General features: G+C 37.6%; 1 protein-coding gene across 4 annotated transcripts in view; it reads right to left on the bottom strand.

Moving 5' to 3' along the window:
• Nucleotides 1–24,220, bottom strand: part of LOC145999567 (uncharacterized) — an 87,572-nt gene that overhangs the window by 52,112 nt on the left and 11,240 nt on the right. The window contains exon 1 of one of the 4 annotated variants that reach the window (XM_083136583.1): nt 17,225–17,286. The exons of the other annotated variants lie outside the window; for them this stretch is intronic. The gene's annotated coding sequence lies outside the window, so the exon portion shown is untranslated. Of the gene's footprint in view, nt 1–17,224; nt 17,287–24,220 lie in introns of those variants that run through there. 4 annotated transcript variants of the gene reach the window in all.

The following is a 24,220-nucleotide window of genomic DNA, read 5'->3' as shown; positions in this document are numbered from 1 at the left end:
AGGAGGACATGTCCGGATAAAAGAGGACGTCTGGTCACCTTTCTGCTCCTGTACACTCAACAGCAAGAGATTCATTGTTTGTTGTTCTTTTTTTCCACAATGTGGTGATGAAGAAATAAGAACCTCAATAAGCATTCCGAATCAACCGAACTACATTCCATAAAAGAACACAAGATGTAGTATAAAAAAGAAAGAAAACAGCGATGGACAATTTGCCTGCTATTAGGCCCGTTGGCTGTAACAAAGTACCTTGACCAAAGATTAGGTCTATTTTATAAAGATTTTAAAGATGATAGAGTTTGTCCATTTTCAATAGCCTCATTTTGTCAGCCGCATCATAATCTCCTATTACATTTAAATTTACATAACTACTATTTTGTTTGATGATAATTCTGCTTTCTAAACTTAATTCATAATAATAATCAATGAGTAATGCACAACATACCAAATTCGAACACGCTTATCGCTTAGTTACGCCGGGCAGACACGTCAAGCAGCGCCACAAACAGGATTTCGATGAACTACACGTTTCGTTCCGAGTTTTTATTAGATTTAAGTGCATACCAGTGTAGTTTCACTTTTCTTCAGACGAATTTAGCTTCTCACATAAATAACATGTTACAATTCTGCATGATACCATTCTACCAAATCTTTAAACTTACATTTCTTCGAACCACAATTCAGGAAAGATTCAGTTTAGTGAGAACTGAGAACCTGTTTTCGGCTCAAACCAAGCATGCCAGGATTCATATCATGAAGCAGAAGCTGGTATAGGAGAAAGCGCCCCCTAGTATCCTCCTTAAATTGGTTAGAAAAAATCGTAATTAAAAAATAGTAAAATGTACATGCATTCCATATGCGTATTAACCAGTGGGGTCCGGGACTGAAATAATCTGGGGACGGTGACCCACTCTGCCCCTTTCTCAACCACAACATGCACTCAGGCTATGTCATCATCACATCACTCACGGGGAAAATTATTTACGATTGGGAACTAATTAAATTAAATATTAGATTGGAAAAGAAAAGGTACAGAGGGAATAATTATTTGACTACCTCTTCAATTCGAACAATGATTGAATAGAGACCGGATGTTAGGCACTAAAAAATCCAAAATATGCAGGCAAAAGCACTAAAATATAGAAAATAAGCACTAAAACTTGCTATCAAATTAAATACAGTACATTTTTAATTAGGATGACATATCTGAGTACACACGTGGCTTTACACTTCATACAACGGACGCAATCGAATCCAAAGAAAATAATACAGCACTGTATCACTGTGAGCAAACAATAGTCCTTGGCAGCAATTGAGAAATAGTCATTGATTGCACATAGAGAACAACATACTAATTCAAATTTTCCAATTTTAAGTTTTTACTCCAATCGACATTTTTTTTCAGATCCGAGGTGGGGGTATTGATGGTGGACTGACCGTGTACAATAGCCACAAATTTGGAAAAACACCCCCTTGCATAAATAAGTTTTGAGTCGCCGGATACATTATGGGTGGGAATATGAAGTGACATTCTTACGACACGGAGTGGAAAGTAAATCTAATTCAGAAAATATTTGCCACTGTACATTTCAATTGTTTTCATACAATGTAAAGTTAAATTCGATAATCAAGTAAATAGGTGTTATACACGAAAATTGTCAGAAATTAACATTAGTCCCTATACCCTGAAATGCCCTTATATTACGTCTATTTTATAACATCTGTAACAATAAAGAATAGTCTAGTGTTGACTGTAGTACAAAGGGATTTGCAGATCACATCAGAAGTGTACATGGATCTGTACGAAAGCTGAGACACTGCGCCATTGTAAGGGACAATTTTGAACGACCAGAAATTACAACTACAAATACGATAGGAATGTACAGAGTGGTTTAAATGTTGTCACCCCCTTAAGTTTCAGTGAAGTTGTGTATTTACATTTCACCCTCAATTACACGAAAATGATGGTGCTTATACTGACATTGTGGATGCCTAAACATTTGTCCTGGTGACAGTCAATCCATCAAATGTGTCTGTTTATTAGAATACCTTATGCTGTATTGGATTATTGTGTTATTACATAGTTATGTAGGGGTGACAAGACATTTGGACCACCCTGTATATTGGTGTCACCTGTCTTAAACAACAGGAACATAGAACAATTATGCCATTCTGGTCAGTTTACCATGAGTCATTGAGCAGGCCCTGAAGGCTTACATGCGCGGGAAATGTGCGCCTGAGTGCAATCTGTGCCACGGTTTGGTCGAGCGGTATTGTGACACGACTGAAAACTTTCTTCTGCCACTACCACATCTGCAAGAAAAAGTATTCTATACACAACCTAGTTCGAGCAAGATGGGGCTACAGCCCACACAACCCATACCACAACGATGTCAAATTGAGGCAGTTCTTTCCAAATCGACTGATCTCAAGATTTGGGGATGTCCCTTGGCCGGCAGGTCACAGATCTGTCAGACCAAGACTTTTTTTTTTAGGGGATAGCCTATCTCAAAGGGAAAGTTCCCCCTCGGCGGCTTGAGATTGAGGCTATTCCACAGAATTTGAGTGTGAGTGTGAGTGGAATAGACGAATTACATTGGTTTTTATTAAAGTTAAAAAAAAAATGAATATGTCGCTTTTCTGCCACTTTTGGTTAATTCAGACTATGAGATGGATGAAAGGACAGTCACAACCACATACGGACAACACAGATCCCCACAGAATATTATCCTTGATGAGAGTCCAAGCTCCAGAGCCTCGTTAGCCCACAAAAATGCAGTCCCTGGTGTAATAAGTGGAAGATAAGTTGATAGTTGAGTGCCTTCAAAGACGATCACTCCTTGTAAAGAGTGGTACAGCCAACAGCAAAGATAATAGTAGGCACATTGTCATTACTATTTTCATTCCTTTTTTATTCTACTTTGTTGTTTTAAAATAGGGAATTCTGCTCATGTGAGGCATGTTATTGTGTGTTTATTGACGTTATCATTTATTTCAATTAATGACCATCACATTGTAGAAAACAAAACTGACTGAAAATGATAGACAATTCGCCTACTATTTCTTTTGCTGTTGGGTGTACCACTAAGGTTATTTGTTAGGGGCGTATCAGGTATTATTTGAAACTAAAGAACAAGAATTTGATGAAAAAATTCGTGGTTTGTCTATAATAAGTCAAAAATATGTTATATCTCACATTAATACATTTCTGGTGTAATGGCCTGATAAAAATTAATCTAGATTTCTGCGATTTTATCATGTCCTTACCTTACCTGCAGGACGTACATCTAGACACAACATTTTAATTCCTACTTTCAGGTATTCGACTGGCGACCTATTCCGTTGTAGTTGAGGGATATCTGTATTTTACAACGCTATATACGAGAGTGAGAATGCCTGCCTGCAACGCAACTTCACAGCGCAGGTGCGAATACTTCTGGCTGTCCAAGGGCGCATGCGTAGTAGTCAGGCCCAGGACATTGAACTACGCGTTACGAAGGCCGAGCAAATAAGGCTAGGGTCACACGAGCGAATAATAGTAGCTCTCGCACTGAAACGGTCGTGAAAATACAAGCCGTGCACCATTGTGGTTACTCCACGACGTTTCTAAGCAATCTGATTGGTCATGACGTCATCGATTGGAGAGCACTGAGACAGGGGCGATTCCTCCATGTAGGAAGTGAGGGCTTGTTTCAAATAAAAGGAAGTATGCATACACAGCGACATGCTTTGTTTTACTACCATGCGACGATCCATTCCCTATATTTTCTTTATCCTGTCGATTTTGTTCCTGAGGAGATTTTACGGCAGTAAATCGATAGATGGTTGAGGTAAACAAATCACTTTCTCAAACCGTATCAAGTTCTATGCTGAACCCATTTCGTTTGTTGAGCCATTGCACACATTTTTGTCTAGTGAATAATAAGTAACGCAAGTTCAAAACTCGAAAAGTATATGCATAATTAATCTTAAAACTGCAGTTATCCGAAAAAAGTAATTAATAATAAATCATAGCACAATTTAGAAGCATTTAGCATAATTTCAGAGTTTGAGCAACACTTTTTATTATCCTCAATCCACACGACAGGGAGAGGGGATAAAATCGAAAGTCTTGCAAAATCTGAAATATCGTAAATGCTATTTTCGTTGGTTTTTATAGGTTCACATTTTTAAAAAATCATGGTTCAAGGGGGCAAGGGCAGTCTCCTTTCAGAAATATGAATATTTAACTTACTGTCTCACCCTTATGTGATACGAAGCAAAGAAAAATATCGTAGCACTAATCCAATCAAACCACAGTGTATAATACAGGACACAACACACAAAAGCAACGTAAGACAAGGAGGCATCAAAAGGAAGCGCACATAAAACTTATGGTCAAATGCCGTTTGTACAATTTCCCTGTGTACTTTTTTGCAACAGTGGCGTATTCAAGGAAAGGGGTGTAATAATTTGACACATTATATCAAACTGCCACTTTATCAACGAATGGAAGCAAAAACAGAGAGAAAACTTGCAACACTGACGTTGCTTTTCCTTCAAACAGTACACACTGCGCTTCCCAGAATGCACCAGCGTGGATCGAGCTCGTGAACGTGAAATCTGGAAAGCTTCTCACTGAAACAAATGAAGGCTAGATTCGGAAAGCGTACAGTGTCGTCAATTGGGTTCCCAAACTGTGTGGGGGGGAGGGGGGCAAGGACAGTTGACTTTCGTTTGGTAGATAAGGTTTAGCATAGTGCGGTGGCAAAAAGTGGGGGGTAAATGCCCCTCAATCGCCGGCACTGCATACGTATATCCGAGTTTATTTATTATGAAAAGGACAGTGATAGTGATGAAATCTTAAAAGCCATTTTATGTTCTCACAAAGTGATGCTTCAACATGTTCACTACGAATTTAATTAGCACGAATCAGAACAAATTTCTAAGACGACGCCATTTCGACGCATCATCTCTACAGGCCAGTGCAAAATGATGACGTCATAGTTTAATCTGGTGAAAGTTTGGTGGGTCATTCCACGCCATTTCAACGAGGTCTGATATTTCATTGCTTACCTACTAAATATATCCTACACCTCGATTTCCCTTCAAAATTGAATATCAGTCAGTTTTGAAACTAAATTTCCGACATTTGCATTAGATATGGTGAAAAAAGGTACGGAACATAAAATATATCCAGAAATGTACTGAAAACAATGTTTTTTACCCTAGATTTCTATAATTTTTCTTAGCTGAGTTATCATAATTATTGCAACTGTCTGCATAGGCCAAAAATGTTGGAAGTGATTAAACAAAAGTGGCCGCCATTTTCAAACGAAGTGTAGTTTTAGAAAAATAATGCCTGTTTTGAACTACCCTTGTACAGGGGTTACAACCACAAACAGATGAAAAAAATTAAAAATGATCGAACGACCAGTGCTGGACCAATTTTACGCAATATCCAAAAAAACGTAAAATGTTTATTAGACTGAATAAAAAAACACAAATTTCATTTTTTGTAGAGGAAGAACATGTCTTTGCAATGATTTTCAACATCGAAAGCTTTTGGTTTCATTATACCCACATGATGAAAATTCAGATTTTCGTAACCTGGTTTTCCCACCACAAAAATTAGGCTACAAGTCCATAATTAGTCTTTTAATAGGCATTTGTAAAATTCTTTGAGTGTTGATGTATTTTTTTCTGAAATCCTCGTTACTTCATTGAACTTTGTGTAAAATTTCAAAGAGATCATCTGATCATTGGTTAAGGTGAAAATAAATAAAATGTAAGCAAGGGTATCTTGTGTTGAGGGTCTCAAAGAGTGGCAGACAACACTAATTTCATGACATTTCAAAGTGCTGTAAAATGAAAACCGTTTGAGGTAGAATGAAAAACATTTAGGGGGTTTCTTTCAACCATAAAGGAAGGGTGTATACCAAATTTCATCGAAATCGGAGATGGTGGGTGACAAAATCTTAGTTTTTTGCGTTGATTTAATGTTGAATGACTGGTTGACACCAGTGAATTCTGGAAAGTCGAAGCGTAAGTCAGTGGTGCACCAGCCTTCGCTTCCATGCATCATGATGCTGTTAATGCACATCAACAATGCACCCTTCCTTATAAAAATCTGCTGTTTACTGATTTCCATAAGCAATCTATGACGAATTACAACAACAAATAATAATAACGAAAAATTATGGGGTGGGTCCGGCTATTTGACTATGAATAAAACATAGTCCGGCTCAAATTTCTCCATGAGGGGTATGAAATGTTGCCAACTGCAATGGCGGCCTTCAAATGCTAACTCCCCTCAGGCGCCTGGTTCGTAAAAATTAAACGGAAATAGCCGTTACTCCCATTAGAAGCAGAGACATGCCACAATTAATGGTCCATGGATGTATAATATTATTAACTGGAGAACTACTTTATATTAATTCTGGAGCTGTACTAGAAGAGAGAGCGTGAGGGGGAGAGAGCACGTGTGTGTGTTGCACACAGTGTTGCCATTTTAGTTCAGTGGCAAACGTTGCTAAACGAAGTGCGCAGAGCCAGTGGATGCATTCGGAAGGTCTCGAGGGAAGAGGCTAGCCGTTTGCCTACTGCAAGAATCCTTTACCAGGCGAAACATTACTCTCTTGGTTCAATGTAATGTTATTTTTCATGTTAAGAAATTTGAAGCCAGGTTATTCAATAATATTGTATGTGGCTTTAAAACTGTCGCTTCTGAAGAACACAATCTTTAAATTCGTGTTGAAACATTTCCTTTTAAAAGCACGACTTACGCACACATCATTTTGCTATTGTGTTATTATAGAAACAGCTGATTCATGTACGACAGTAAATAAATGCAACTTAGTTATATAACCGCAGAACAGATATTTATGGTTCAATATGGTTGTTAGGCACTCAAACGTCAACTTCTCTTCAATGTAGTACGTTCTGGGCTGAATTTCTTAAGGCTAGCGAGTCTCTGGCGCTTGGAACCACAACCAGCATTCGTTGCGAGCCAAAAGTAACAGAAAAGCGACGTAAAATGAACTAAATCACCAATAATTCAATGTGGTTTCATACAGAAATTGCGTAATTTGAATTATTTTTGGAAAACAATTTACCAAGAAAGGTAATACGTATTTTCAACTTCATATTTAAAAGAAATATGAATTAACATATAGATATAATAATTATGCTGGTTACGAGTGCTTTCAGGCATAGTGGAGATCCATTGCTTACTTAGCGCCCCTCCCCTTCATTTGTCTACTTCTCAACAAACGAGATGTGGCTTGATTGCCCACCTGATAAAACCAGGAAGGTGGATGTCACAGAAAGAAAGTATTTGGAAAGTTAGTTGAAAGTAACCGAATTGCATAGTAGTTACTTTGCTCATAAGACAATTTACTTACAGTAACTTCGAAATTCAACTGATTTATTTGGACACTTTTAACCCCAATTAAGAATACAGTATGGGGCTTATGGCGACAGTGTTGCCACATGGTGCTGTAATACACGCCGAAACAAATGTTATCGAATCGTCGTCGCCTTGTAATCAAGTGGTCCCGAGTTCGATACCTCGTGGAGGCACATAGTGGTTCGGATCCCACTTTAAACTGTAGGTCCAGTCCCGATTAGTCTTACTGTGCATAAAGTGAACTTAAAAAGACAAATCAATCAATCAAATGTTAGCGAGCCACCGTTACTATTTACTACGAAACGAAAATGCACAGCAAAATATATGGCGTTAAAGAAACACTAATTTTAAAAGCAATAATAGCTCAGATTTGGTTATTCAGAATATTACTAACTTCACATTCCACAGAAGCAAAACCGTCCATTGCCTCGTCACAGCTTCAGAAAGCCACCTAACACAAGAAAGCGCACACAGGAAAGGTGGTCTTATGTGACGTCAGGATGCACACAGCCGCCATGTTTGCGGCCAATTTTATTTGTAGTTTGTAAGGAAATATATCCATAGGGAACGGAAGTTTAGGTAAATAAATGTTTTTTCTGCGATAAGACAGAGACCCTCGTTTTTGCCAAAATTCTGATCATAGCCTTATGTGTCAACTCAGCAAATTTTATTTTACATAAAAACACATATTTTCCAGTTTTCCGTATGTAAATACATATTTTGCGAATTTTTATTTTACATGCATAAAATCGCTCATTGACTTCAGCTACCTCGAAATCTTCCAAGGAAAAATGTTTATTATCCGCACCTCTTTCATATCGAGAGTGCTAGGTTTGTTTTGTCTTTGAACAAGCTCGCTGGCAGACTTTTGGCGCTTCGTCTACGATCCTACTGGGGGAAAATATTACCCAGATGAGGCAAATGCACAACGTAATGCAGAGCTTCGAGAGTGTTTCTGCTTTTGTCATGTTCTGATTCGGTGCTTGTGCAGCAGTAGGTGTTTTCTCGTACGATATGCCAAAAGTTAAGGCAAGTGTTTCATCTCGTTTGCAACAGTTCTGTAAAGAATATAAGGATGTGTTTTCAACTGATGGCAAAGTGTTATTTTGCCAACCGTGTGGTAAATCTATCGCAGCTGACCAACGTTCGCAAATTACGCAGCATTTAGGTAGCTTCTTCACGTTTGAGCGGCAGACAGGCACTTATCGGGCAACAAACACCATCTACTTCTGGGGAACCGTCGAAATTGTCCGCGTTTTCAATGGACTTGTGCAGAGCTTTTGTGTCCGCAGATATTCCACTGTTCAAATTAAAGAACCCTGATTTACGAAACTTTCTCTCGAAATATACGAACTTCGAACCGCCTGACGAATCAACGTTGCGAAAAACGTATCTGCACAGGTGTTACGAGCAAACCTTACAACATATTCGCTCACAATGTGCGAATCAAAATATTTGGGTATGTATTGACGAAACTACAGACTCCACCGGTAGAAAAGTGGGAAATGTGATTGTGGGAGTGCTACATAATGACGTAAATGTCTCAACGATAAATTATTTGCTAGTGTGTAGAGAGCTAGCTGGGGCTACACATGTAACGATAGCAAGGCTTTTTAACGAAGCAATGCAGCTATTGTGGCCGGAAGGCATAAAATTTGACAATGTTCTTCTCCTAGTGACAGATGCTGCAGCTTACATGAAAAAAGCTGCAGTAGGCCTTGCCGTTAGCTACCCCAAAATGGTGCACGTTACATGTGTGGCTCATGCGTTGCATAGAATATGTGAAAAGATAAGAGCTCTTTATCCCAACGTCGATAAACTGGTTTCAAATGGGAAGAAAGTTTTTATCAAGTCGCCTAGAAGAATAGACATTTTTAAACAAAAATGTCCTGAGGTTCCCCTTCCCCCTACACCTGTAGTTACGCGGTGGGGCACTTGGTTGGATGCAGCTGTATATTATGCCCAGAACTTTGAAAATTTTGTATCTGTTGTAAACGATCTCGACAAAGAAGACGCATCGTCTATAGAAATTCTGCAAGAACTGTTGAAGGATCCCTCCTTAAAAGTCGAATTGACATACATCTCAACAAACCTATCCTTTCTCTCTAATTCCATACGAAAGCTTGAATCGTCCGCGAACACTTTGGCAGCTTCCGTGGGTGAAGTCCGTATAGTAGAAACGAAACTGGAAGAACTCACTGGATCTAACTCACAAGTGCTAATGTCTAAATGTACGGAAATTTTTGGGAAAAACCAAGGTTTTCAAACTTTGTGCCAAATTGCACGTGTTTTGGAAGGTGAAGTAGAGGAAGAAGAAGCTTTGGAAAACTTCAGCGTTAGTGACATTTCGTGCTTCAAATATGCAAGAATTGTTTCTTGTGACGTGGAGCGATCTTTCTCACAATATAAGATGCTGTTTAGAGATAATCGCCACAGATTTACAATGGAGAATTTGGAGAAAACTATGGTGATCCACTGCAACTCTTCCAAAAAATAGCTCGCTAAGAGGTAAGCATTTAGAAACTGATTTTAGGTGTTTAAAATGCATGTAATATTTTGTCTTTGTTACCAAATGTTTTTCATTTTTATCACATATTTTCCTGTTTTTATCACATATTTTCAACATTTATGACACATAAAAAATAAATATTTCTGAGTTTTTTAGCACATAAAGTTCCGTTATCCACCACGTAGTGTTCGTTAGATCTACACCAACTGCAGGTTTGTTTTAAATCACGAACGTCCGTGTTAGTATCTCCCGCCCGCCCTGTTGAATTCCGTATGGTTGCAAGAACTGGCCCCAATCATGGCAGCTCGAAGCCACAACAGTTTGTGACGTAGGAGTCATTCCATGCCAAATCAACACAGATATGTGCAATTTTTAACCTGACCATCACCGATTTTCATGAAATTTGGGGAGTTGAAACTATGCATAGAACTTATTAACTATGAAAATTTTTAGTCTCGTGCATCTTGTAATTGTTAAATTATTCAAGGTCAAAGTTTGCAGAAATTGCCTTTTTTGAGCCCGCTTAGCTATACTAAATGTGCTGTAACTCCGTCCCTATTTCGCCTAGAAAGCTCAAATAAAGCTTATTGTACAGGGAATTGAATAAGCTTTCCAGTGATATATAACAAGTCTACCTTTGGATAAAAATATAATTTTGTCACGTGACCTTGACTTTTGACCTTGAATATCTCAAAACATGTCATCACCAAAAATCGTGAAAAAAATATATTTGGTCCCTCATACCATACTCTAAAACATACCAAAAAAATCATTCTGGGACTGCAATGGGATCAGAAGATACAAAATAATATGTGTAACTATGTGACTGATAAAAGCCTCATTACATGAACTATGAAGAGTCAAAAGTCCCTTAACACCCCCTACAAAATGTAAAGGAGTTATCCTGGGTATAATTGGTCATAAAAGAAATAGGTTAGGCACAGGAAGATCCCTAGCCGTGTGTGTCAAGCGCAGGTCCAGCATATTGTTGACCGCCATATTGAATTCAACGCAAAAATTTCAAAGGAAATGATATATCAAATGAGGCTAGAATTTCACTAGAAATGAAGTGACGAAGGCTTATCCAACATATATTGGTACTACTTTACTATACCTGAGACACCTGGGAATCATTTCTTTCGCACTTTTTTTACATTGCTAACGTACTATTCTGCATTCCGGAACACTTATTTAGGTGAAATAATTGAATTTGTTAGGAAAGTAATGTATATTTCTTACATTTACGAGTACTAACTGTTCTTGTTTATTTCCACACACAACATGGCGATAGCTTACCGTTGATCGTTCCTTGAGCCAGAAAAACCATTGACGTTAGCCCAAAAATTCACGATAGCCCCAAGAACCATCACGGGGACGAAGTATGCCTGCTAGGTTGGGTTAGGCCTGTTAGGTTTGGTTCCATTAGCACTCCTTTCGTTCAATTTAGCATATACGGACAATACGAGAGCGTATTGTGCTCTCATGCAGGAAGCAAATGGCGGCAGCAGCAATAGCGCGTCGGAAATAGATTTTCGTACAAAACCACATGCATTCGCATAAAAATGAATCAAAATTACATTCCCGAACATCAACAACGCTACAGAAAATGATTTGCGTAAGTACTTTCTCCTGTAAATTTGAAGAAATCTGTCTCAGGTATAGTAAAGTGTTACCCATATATTTAACCAGCAAAAATTTATTACTGCATGCTTGTAACCATTTTCTCCTTTTCGAGGTGTTAAAAACAAAGCATTGGAATGCTCCTAACGTGTTAGGAACTCGAGATCACGCTGACATCTTGGGAGAGAAAGAAGTATACGCACCATTGCATATGATTTTAATCAGCTACATTCACCAAATAGTTGAATAGTGAAGAATATTGGGAAAAGTATCTCAAACAATTACGTGACACTTCCTTTGGAATGAAAAATTCTTCAGTGACGAGGCAGATTTTTATGTTCACGGTGAAGTTAATAAAAATAATATGCAATACCTGTGATTTGCTCAGTCGAATGGTTGTTGCTGGTAAGCTAATTATGTGGTATAATATATGGCGAACGGAAATGGTTGGTCCATATTCAACAACGGAACCTTAAATGGTGAGGGCTTCTTGGATTTGTTACGTGAACAGGTTTTTTCACCCTTGCTTACGGGATATGGCACTTTTCGAGAGTTTTGAAACAGGACAGTGCGTGACCACACTATGTAAACATTTTCGCAATTTCTTCATGGTAATTTTCTAGGTAGATTGATGGGCACACGGGGATCTATTAAAAGGCCTGCACATTCCTCAGCACATTCCTCAGATCTAACATCTTAGGAGGACTTTTACCTTCAGAAACATTTGAAGAGAATGGTGCATGCACTAAAAGTCCCTGATATTGACCATCTGAGAGAAGGCATAGTTGCTGCTTGCGATGTTGTTCCACATGCTACATTACCAAATGTTCTATGCGAGTGTGAGAGACGTCAACGAGTGTGCTCACAGGAACATTGACAACATTATAATGTGCATATATCGTAAGTGAAAGATATGTGTATAACTTTTTGCTGGCGTAAGATACGTTGGAAAATCCTTCGTCACTTCATTTCTCGTGAAATTCTAGCCTCATTTGATATATCACATCACCTCCTTTCCTTTGAAATTTTTGTGTTGAATTCAATATGGCGGTCAACAATATGCCGGACCTGCGCTTGACACACACGGCTAGGGATCTCCCTGTGCCTAACCTATTTCTTTTATGACCAATTATACCCAGGATAACTCCTTCACATTTTGTAGGGGGTGTTAAGGGACATTTGACTCTTCATAGTTCATATAATCGGGCTTTTATCAGTCACATAGTTACACATATTATTTTGTATCTTCTGATCCCATTGCAGTCCCAGAATGATTTTTTTATATGTTTTATAGTATGGAATGAGGGACCAAATATATTTTTTCACGATTTTTGGTGATGACATGTTTTGAGATATTCAAGGTCAAAAGTCAAGGTCACGTGACAAAATTATATTTTTATCCAAAGGTAGACTTGTTATATATCACTGGAAAGCTTATTCAATTCCCTGTACAATAAGCTTTATTTGAGCTTCCTAGGCAAAATAGGGGCGGAGTTACAGCACATTTAGTATAGCTACGCGGGCTCAAAAAGAGCAATTTATGCTAACTGTGACCTTGAATAATTTAACAATTACAAGACGCACGAAACTAAAAATGTTTATACTTACTAAGTTCCATGCATAGTTTCAATTCCCCAAATTTCATGAAAATCGGAGATGGTCAGGTCAAAGGCTGTGTTGATTTCACATGGAATGACTCGTAGGTGATACACACCTATAGTCGTTTTCAAGTTCAGAAGACACAATGGGCTCTTATGGACAATGCTTTTCTTATGGGAAATACGAGCGCGCTGTTCTGAAATTTCTCGATTTACAAATTTAGCTTACGTAAAATCGGTACCTGCAGTGTTGCAGGAAATTTTGTAGAGAATACGATGGTGAGCGTTTACATATTTTTAGATAAATTAAAAACTCAAATTTTTCTGTGAAAACACAATTTTTACATTGTTTTCATTCCTAACGTTGAAACATGCCGTAAAATTGAAGCATTCATTATGAAAAGAATTGACACTGTTTTTTAATTGTCATAGGTTATGGTGGTGTTCAGAATTTATCAATACTTTAAAGCATATTCGCATTAAAATATTCAAATAAAGTATGTGGAGATTTTTTATATTCGTGCAGTAGAAAATGTCGTCGCTGGCCATTTTTTTGTTCTGTAATTCCAAGTAAAAACTTCCAGCGACAAAGTTGTGAAGAAAATAATGAAATTATTTTTTATAACCACTCAAAGGTTCCCAGAAATATTACTTTAATGCATTTGGAGTTTCGTTTTAACCCGAACCGCGCGCGAAGTAAGGGGACGTTGTCTGGCCATCTTCAGCCGACTCACCGCAGCATTCCGGCTAATCACCACCAAGTTTTCGAGTTGTTATTTTATTTCCATTCAGTAAAAATATTAACTTCATTCAGTTTGTTATAATATAATTGCAATTAATTTAATAATTGACAATTATTTCCAATGCTGCTGTTGTGAGCAACATTAGTGCTGTCGCAAATACAGGTTGTTTTTGTTTACATTACTGTCGACATTAATACTGAAATGAAGATCACCTTTCAGTTTCCAACGTACACATAAATTCATAGACAATAATGAATTTATATATATATATATATATATATATATATATATATATGTAACACATTACCATATCTCAATGTTATTCTATGAAATAATTACAGAGAAAGGCGAATGAATATTAAATGTGGCTGTGTATTAAATTAAATCTAATGGGAAAATGGCATGCTAATGAACTGTAATGTTCACAGTATAATACTAATATTAATAATTACATATAATTATCATTATATATATATATATAAAATATGTAACACCTACATTGTGAAGGAAGCTCATCATTTCCCGGCGACATGAGCTAGCGCTGTATTGCCAACACTGTACGGTTTCTCCATAAGCGCCGTCGTGTCTTCTGAATGTGCAAACGACAATAGATGTTCTTTTGCCTGGACATTCCCCGTCATCAGGCTGTTATTTACATCCCCCCCCCATATCGTGGAAAACAGGAGAACAAATACCTTTTTGTGAAATGGTCTGGACTGGAAGAGAAAGGGTACAAAATTATAACATTACATTCCCCATACTTGGTGCATATTCATTCTTTTCTCTTTAAGTAATAACGGCTTTCCTTTGACAAAAACGCTCTTATTTGGTTGAGGGTGGTGCCCTCAAAAGTAAAAGCCCGGTTGTGTATTTGCGAAAGGATGAAATTTTTAACTTCGTCAGGCAAAAATCCGCGTGCTGAAATTTTTCTCCATGCCGTATCTGTCGCGGATAGGTGGGCAGTCACCTTACAAGAAAAAGGAACAGAGAAGGATGCCAGGTCCGGCTCAAGGTGGGTGTGGGGCCTGGGACACGCGGGACCTTTCACCAAAAGTTTTCATATTTTGAAAAAATTCGGAAGTTTGGTCCCTCAGTTTGAAGTAAAGGTGTCCATATAATCACAATATAAATATTATTTGAATTAATAAACCATTACCTAATTTATATATTTCGCATTTCCCAATAAGAACATGTTGAAGGCCAAAACCAAGAATTATGGGCGGTTAATGAAAGTTTCTCAATTAATGCATTTCCAATGAGCTACTGGTGCGATGTTCATTATATTTAATTACTAAACTGACTGTGTTCATGCGTATCAAAGTGGCAATTTTTAATCATATCCAAAAACAATTATTTTCTTTTCCTTTCATTGAATTTTCACACTTGAATTTACATTCTTTCATATAAAATAATATTTTCGCTTCATGGTTTCATTCTTTATTTATGATTGAAATATTTGAACAGGATAATACTTTGTTTGGAACATGATTTCAGTGATTTTGGATATTTTGAAGTAATGTCAAAACAATCCATGAAGTCAAGAAAAAATCGGATTAGTTGTTTAATTGGAAGCATTAGCATCCTATAAACCTGTAACAAATCGTACTTAATTATTTTAATCTGGTGTGGGCTCCCCTGAAACGCGGGGCCTAGAATGAATGTTTGACCTAATCTTGGCTAATGTTCAAAATGAGTGAATCTCAAATGCATATTACTGGACTTACGCAGGATTTTTTCCAGGGAGGGGCAAGCAAGATTATTTTCGGGGGGGCAAACATGGCACATTTACCCCCATAATAGCGTTGTCCCCTAAAAAAAACCTTGCTTCAATTTGAATTTATCATGTTCATGCAATAATTAACACATATTATTGTGGCTGAAATGAAGTTATACTATGTGTGAAATATATAATTTTTGGTTGACTTTCATTTTCCTGGGGGCGTGTCCCTCCTTGTCCCACCTTCCGGACGTCCATGCTGAAGACAGATGTTCAACTAAGGGTAAGGGAGTAAGGCTAAATTAACGACAAAATGACCATAAATTACTTTTGTGAAAATTTTAGTGGGTATTAGCCAACATTTGCGGGGGTTGTGTGGATAAATTACTGACTGACAGTAATATGGATCCTTCCCTCATCTTTCAACATTTAATGGAAGAATTTACTTTCATGCTTCTTGACCAACCAAACCCTCCTAAAAGCAAAGAGAAAGAGAGTCTGCATGTACGAAAACTACACAAAGGGATAAGGAGAAAATATTTCATGAAGTGTATCTGGGAATGTGCCATGGAAGGTTCTCTTCCACTTTGTTAAAAATTGACAATTGATAGGCCTATAGTAACAATGTATGGTGCACAATGACTCTGCAAAAGCGAAAAACATCAATATAAATATGCATCTAAAATCGATCTTGCTGAATACATAAATATTCAACCTCTCGTTACCAATTCGATTACTAAGCTAACACTTGATTTTCGGCAAGGTAGAAAACATTCTTCCACATGCAGCTGTTGGTGAGTATAATAAGCATTCACCTCCACTCTGATTCAGCTCCTGTTGAAATAACGATAAGTTAGAATCAAATCAACGGGCTTTCACATGTGCAACCATATTCGAAGACAGCTCATGCTTCAATAATGCCACCCACAGTCTTTAAGAGGTGCCGAAATGGCACTGGGTTGCGATAAACTGCGTACACGCGCTCTGCTAAAGAATTCCAGAACTCTATATATATTGTGGTCTACAATTTCACAACTCCTATCCTAACTCAGCTATTATGAACTGGAACACCCTGTATATATTTGTAAATCTACCAGACGTTTGCATAACAATAAATCTCAGTCTAAGTGTATATTATTATGCAGTGCAATACATGACCAGCACCTGAAACGGAAAATGTTCCTGTGGTTCAACATGGTGACAATGAGACAACTCGGAGGATGCCTTGCGAAAGTAGTTAGCCTGTGGGGGATACCATCCCCCGCATTCCCTTCTTTGAGCACTAAGTGTGTGGGAATATTCAAGATTACAAGTATAAAATCTTGCCTTCCGAAAAAAATTGTAACACTCGATTTGTTTCAAGGTCAACCCGTCTAACTGAAGTAGGATGGTTTAATAAATCAACACATCGAAATTCCCATGAGAATTTACTTGAGTACTCCACTAAACCATTTTAATTGCTCGTTAGTCATCAAATTCAAGATGGCGGTCAATTTGGTTCACATTGCAATTCAAATTATTAATTTTCAGTTCGCAAGTCCCAAACTCTTGTTCTAACCTTCTACTGTTATTTAACGCACCTTACTATACTAAAATAAGCGTAGAATTATTAAAACTACAAGACATTCATTGTCAAATGTTCTTACTTACCTGCCTAGTTCACCACAACAGAACTAACAACAACTGAAAATGCCATGACTAAACTAATCGAGTCTTGCAAACTCTCCTCCCGTGCTTATCGCGACAGTTGATCGCCTGCTCACTCCTGGCCTTCTGGTTTGGCTGAGGCAGGCTCAGCGTGAGCGTACCCTTGTAGCGTACCTTACATTTCATCCCAATCAGATATTCTATTTTGTAAACTTTTCAGTTACGCCAAGCCAGGTGGATATAAATACAGTAAGAAATAATACCCACTGCCTTTTTATCCAATGTATTTTTTAAAACTGCACCATCCAATATCGATCACGTAGAATAAGACTGTTACATGTATTTTTAACTCAATTATTTGTTCTGTAGCTAAACTAGATTTCTGAAATACACAGAAAGGAGGAATTCAAACAATAGTCAACTTGCTTTTTAATCATAATAGTTAGCGCAGCATTACTCTACTTTGGTGGCTTATGGGAACCCTTGCAACTAGCCTCCTCCCAAGGCTACAACATTCTCTCCGATAGGTGTCTCCACTGCTGCAGCGGATTTCGATTGCAGCTCGCCTACCAAGGTCAGGCTGAACAGCGCACGCGTGACGCACAGAAAAGGTGTTTTGCAAACAGCAAACCAAACTGCTTGTGTTGAACTTATTTTTCAACACACTGTACAGTTTGATAAGCAATTCTAAACCTCAAGTATACTACTACTCAGACAAACTCACTCATTTTAGACGCAAACGCATAATAAGTTCACCTTTATGGTCGAACAATTATGGACATGTAAATTGGTCCTGCATTTTCAGTCGAATTCAAAATGGTAATCGTGCGAGGCACCACATTGTTACAAATCGGTAAGCTATAAAATTATCGAAGACCGTTGGACCTGTCTCAGTTCATACTCATAGTTCGTGTCCTGTGAATACCAGTGACAAGAATGAGGGACAGTAGGAATTTTGTAGAAGAAGTCAGGTCTGAAGTCTGGACCAATACGCAGTATAATCCTCTGTGGGAATTTGTTTTGTTTCATCCACGTTTGTCCGTGATTATCCCTTCATCCATCTCATATTATCACCACAGACAACAGCGTCACGATTAGCCAGAAGTCAAGGAAAGCTACTTAAGATAATTAAAATACACAAGACAATTCGAATATAATTACTGTAACCTCAAATATTTGCATTCAGTTCTAATACCATTTGACGGCGGCGTGTCTAGGATTTTCGAAAGGGGGAGGTTATGTAATTTATTTTTATAAGTAAGTCCTATATATTCATTCATCTTTTACGTCATTTGACATTCCTTTTCTTCTGGAATGCCGGGCCAAAGAGGTGTCATCACAACCCTCCTTCAGCACGACAATGGAGCTTGAAATGAGTGGGTTTTGTTTGATTGGCCTTGGGGCATAAATGATGGATTCTGTCTGAAGTTCACTCTATGTTCGTCACTGAGCCTACAGTTTAAAGTGGGTTACGATTACGAACAACTGTGCAATGAGCCTCCGCCAACTGGGAGGGCAAGGACATTTTACTTCTTCTTGGTAGACAAGGCTTAGCATTAAGAGACCACAGTGCAAGGGCAAAAAGTGGCAAAAGTGGGGGGCAATTGCCCTCCTAATCGCCACCACTAAACTCCACAGTGAATCGAACTCGAGACCCTTTGATTACAATATGGTAGCTTTACTACTACGTCACTGGGGAGGCCGAAATGAATAGCCGAGAGAATGCTTGTACATTCAACAAATTTAGTAGTGCTTACACAGCGCAATTTGGTGCACTCGTTTTAATGTCTTGTAAAATGAGGAATATGTAAAGACTAATTACACGAGGTAGTAGAAAATTCTGCTTAAAATATCGAATAATTTTGAGCTGTACGTTGGACAAAAGTGTTGTAAAAAGAAGGGAATTGCGTCACACTGAGTGTATGGTGCAATATAGCTGCTCGCATTGCCTTGCAACTTGGAAAACTATTTGCGACAATGAGAGAAAAGTGCTACGAGGGTCACTATTTATATTTTGAGCCTTGGCAACACTGATTGAAGTTAGGCGCGATTTGACGTTTGCACGGAATCGTCTAGCATTATTGACCATAAGGTACTTCAAATGTTTTGTCAATAGCTTGATTTGTGTTGTTTATGTTGCCTTGGAGATTGCGCGACAACAATAAAATGGAATTAACTCGTGAACATTTTCGTGCGATGATTTTTTACGATTTTCGACGTGGATTATCAAGACAAGAGTGCATCGATCAACTTACTTCCACATTTGGCGATGAAGCCCCATCCTTTGCCACTGTGAAACGCTAGTATAACGAATTTAATCGTGGCCGCCATTCGCTCACCGACGAGATTCGCGAAGGTCGTCCAAAATCAGTTGTTGTTCAAGAAAACATTGATGCTGTGCAAAACCTAATACTGCAAGATCGTCATGTGACATACTGTGAGATTGAGGCAACCATAGGCATTAGTTCCACCAGCATGTATAAAATATTACATGATCATTTAGCTGTGAGAAAGGTATGTTCTCGTTGGATCCCACACAATTTGACAAAAACTCAAAAAGACGTTCGCGTCAATTGGTGCAAACAAATGCTCAATAAATACAATCGTGGTGCTTCAAAAGACGTATATAAGATTGTAACAGGTGAAGAATCATGGATATATGCATATGAGCCGGAACGTAAACAGCAGTCGACTGTATGGGTGTTTCAAGATGAACCCAATCCAACTAAAGTTGTTCGCGCTCGAAGCACATCGAAACAAATGGTCGCCTGTTTTTTCGGGAAAACTGGTCATGTGGCAACTGTGCCTTTAGAGGAACGTAGAACGGTCAACTCTGAATGGCACACAACAATTTGTTTGCCAGAGGTCTTCGGTCAAATACGGAAAACAAACAAACGCCGTCGGATCATTCTTCATCAAGACAATGCCAGCTGTCACACATCTCGTCTGAACAACCGACTTTATGAACAGTCAAAAAATCGAATTGATGGGTCATCCACCGTACAGTCCTGATTTGGCACCCAACGACTTCTTCTTGTTCCCGAATGTCAAGAATAAATTGCGTGGACAACGATTTTCGTCGGCGGAAGACGCCGTTGATGCGTTCAAAAACCATATTATGGAGGTGTCTCAAGAAGATAGGAAAAACTGCTTTGACAAATGGTTCGAACGAATGCAAAAGTGTATTGACCATAAAGGAGAATACTTCGAAAAACAATAAAGCAGTTTTCAATGCCAAATTCCTGTTTTTTTATTGTTAGGCTCAAAATATAAATAGTGACCCTCGTATATAGATTTGGAAAAACAAAATTGTTCTACTGATCGAAGGAAACTGAAGCATTGACTTTTCGCGCTGAATATGCATCTATTTTCATAATTTGTTTGGATAGGATAAACATTAGATTCTGCTAAACAACCGAATACTGCACAGTACTATCGTAAAGAAGGTTGAAATCTCCCGCCCGCCAGCTTGAATTCCGTTATGTTTACAAGAATCGGCCTCAATCATGGCTGCTCGATCCACAATGCAACAGTTTGTTACGTAGGTGAAAAACACCTATTTTCAAGTTAGAAAGAAGTGAACGCAGACTTGCGATTATGGAGGGAAATAATACCTGAAAAATCAGCGCGCGATGTGCTAACCACTCGGCCACAGGGTTGGGCTGTATTACCACCTACCAAAGTGTAAATTTTAATAACATTCCGTTACTGTATCCATCATAATTCTGACATGTTTACATTCCAGTCCTTGCCACATTTGAGCAAATTTATATTTTTGCATACAAACTTAGTTTTTGACATCGTGGGCTAATAATTATAATAAATATTATCCAATATTTTTAACAGTACGTTTTTCTTTGGATTTTCACACTTCCTTTTCAAATATAAAGAGCCAAAGAAGTGAAGTGAAGATTATTATATAATAGTTATTGCATTAATATGACTGTTATAAATATTATATAATAATTCATCTTACTATTATTGGGACTGGCACGGAGCGACTGCCTCTCTTCTACCTCTTGACAAGAGCCAGGCACAATATATTTTGAAAGTTTTGGTAACTGTTATCACATATTCTGTTACGGAGTAGCTATTTATTGTAATTTCATTCTTCATCTAAGTAATATCAGTACTTTAGTAGCACTAGTAGAGTCAGTCAGTCCGTAGAAGCGCAGACTTCACATAAAGATTGGGGGTGGGGTGATATTTTGTATATACTAATAGTCCTTGATGAAGTTTTGGGAAGGCGAAAATTCCTCCCCCGCCCCCTCCATGCTAGTCCGGAACCCCGTAAGTCTCGTTAATCACATAAATGCACAAATACTTGGTTTTATAATTATTGTTATTGTGTATTGATTCAAGATTATAACATATATTTAATAAATAACAGTTATGCAAAAGTCCAGATGACTACAAGTTGATAGGAATAACACGACCGTCGCATATTTTGCGATAATTCTAAAAGTGAAAAAATATTTTACTTAACTGAAATTTTAATGGGCCCTTGACCATCCCTTGAAATCGCCATTAATGAATGAAGAATGTGATGAAAAACATCAAGGTTATCTTGAGAGGTTTTATTATATATTAACGGTTCTTTATTTAAAATGTGTCAATTTTATTGTTTCTCGAAGTATTGTTCAAGTCATTGTTAACAAAATAAGAGCTTTCTTAACATCACAACAAGAATTTTATATTTAAAAGATGGAGTAAATTTCGAGTTACGTTGCAGCTTGTAAATGACTATTTTACCAATAGTAAACAATATAACTATAATCCAACTATAAACAATAATACAACCCTAAAAATTGCACTACTGCGGTTAAACTGAATTTCAAACCTTTTCGCGGGAATTTTTATTAGATTATAATTTGAATAATTTGTTTTACTTGTCTGCTTATGTTCAATAGGATGAATTATTTGTACAGTGGGATCCATGAGTATTACCGTGCAAATTGTCCATGACTATTTTCATTAACTTTTTTCTTACATCCTGTGTGTTTTTAAGCGATGGATTTTTATGTATGGTGGTGTAGAAGTTATCAACATCTTGTTTTGAGTTTTCTTTGAATTCTTGAAGCTCTTATCGGGTCAAATAAAGTGCACGAACATGGTGATGGACAATTTGCACGATAACACTCATGGATCCCATTGTACATCTAACAGAAACTGACACAAGAATACAATGAGTAAAATGTGTCCATGATTAGAATTTTTGCAACACTTGTAAACACTTATATTGTTATTTTATAAAATTGAATGAAAGCAAAGCTCTCATTATTCTATTCAACATATAGTTATGTAAAAATAACTCTGCATATGAACAATCAATTCCTTCTTAATATTTTTTCCGACTATATTCTAGATACCACGTAAAATCAACAATGCTCTCTGTTCCTTGCAGCAGCAGATAAGCCATAGATGGCAGTGCAGTACAAACGTAGTCCACATCGCCACCTCCAGGTGGAAGCACTGTACGGAATGTAGAGCTTGCGACTTGCGAGTACGAGCAGGTATCATGTCATCGTAAACGTAAAGACTGATCACGGCACTTTTGAGAGAGTATTTTTGGCTACTTTCCACAACACAATCAATTTTTACTGTATTTTATGCAGCTATCCATCTAATTTCTTCAATATTGTCATTCAATAAGATAAGTATTAAAAAATTGATCGACAAAATAATTCAATGTGCATTGACTGAACTAACTCCCTTGGTACTCTTTCCAGTGTTCGGCACTTTATTCCCACTATTTTGCTTTGCGCTATTATTTTATTAGCTTTTATTCAAATATTTAGTATTACAATCGCTTTTTATGCCGGTTCTTACAATTACTATCCAGTTCATTCAATTGCGTGGTTGTTCTATTCGTGTTCAATCTAATGTTTTGCATTGCATTCAAGAATTTTAAAAATATATATTCAGAAGTAACATTACATCGGTCGGGCACATTTATTACATTTCATTTCCAGTCGCCTGAAAAAGGAAAATCACTCAAGTAAGAATAAGTAGGACCTTACAGTATACAAATAATATCACTATATATATAATATATATAAATGGTGTTTTTTTTTTCAACGAAATGAACCGCACCCCTCGCAGTCCCCCCCCCCCCGATTCCAGTGTCGTACATATTTATACCACAGAGTAAGTAATTACTTACTCTGTGTTTATACATACATCACATCATCAGAAACTGGAGGGAATGTTTGTTTTATAAAAATTATATGTGACTTACAGAAATTGTGACATTGCGTCTACCAGGCACGTATCCAGTGGGGGGGCTTAGGGGGCTCGAGCCCCCCCCGAAAGTTTTAGGTTTACACTAGATAAAATGAGGTTTTTGGTTTCTTGTGGTGTGAAATAAAATAATGTGACAATAATTTAAGGAAAGAAATAATTATCGAGGCAAGACGGAGAATGTTCCGTAACCCTGTTATTGATAAAAGCACGTATCCAAGATGGGACACAGGGGGCTCGACCCTCTCCCCAGGAAATGTTTCAGTTTACGTAAGATAAAATTAGGTTTTTGGCTTCTTAAATAATGTGAAAATAATGTAAGGAGAGAGATAATTATCGAGGCAAGACAGAGCATGTTTTATACCCCTGTTATTATTAATAGCACGTAGCCAAGGTGGGGATGAGGTGGCTCGAGCCCCCCCCTCAGGAAATTTTTAAATTTACACTAGATAAAATTATTTTTTTGGCGTCTTGAATAATGTGAAGATAATAAATTTATAAATCTGAGAGAAATAATTATCGAGACAAGGCGGAGAGTGTTCTATAACCCTGTTATTGTTAATAGCACGTATCCAAGCTGGGGTTGAGGTGGCTCGAGCCCGCCCCCCCAGAATTTTTTTTTATTTTACACTAGATAAAATTAGGTTTTTGGCTTTTTGAATAATGTGACGATGATTTAAGGAGATAGACAAGTATTGAGGCAAGACGGAGAATGTTCTATAACCCTGTTGTTGATAATATTGCACGTACACTTTTCTT

This window comes from Lepisma saccharinum, chromosome 15, assembly GCF_977018435.1.
Source record: "Lepisma saccharinum chromosome 15, izLepSacc3.1, whole genome shotgun sequence".
In the NCBI taxonomy this organism is placed as follows: Eukaryota; Metazoa; Arthropoda; class Insecta; order Zygentoma; family Lepismatidae; genus Lepisma; species Lepisma saccharinum.
Note: the sequence above shows the minus strand (reverse complement) of the source record. Positions and strands in the feature narration are given on the sequence as shown.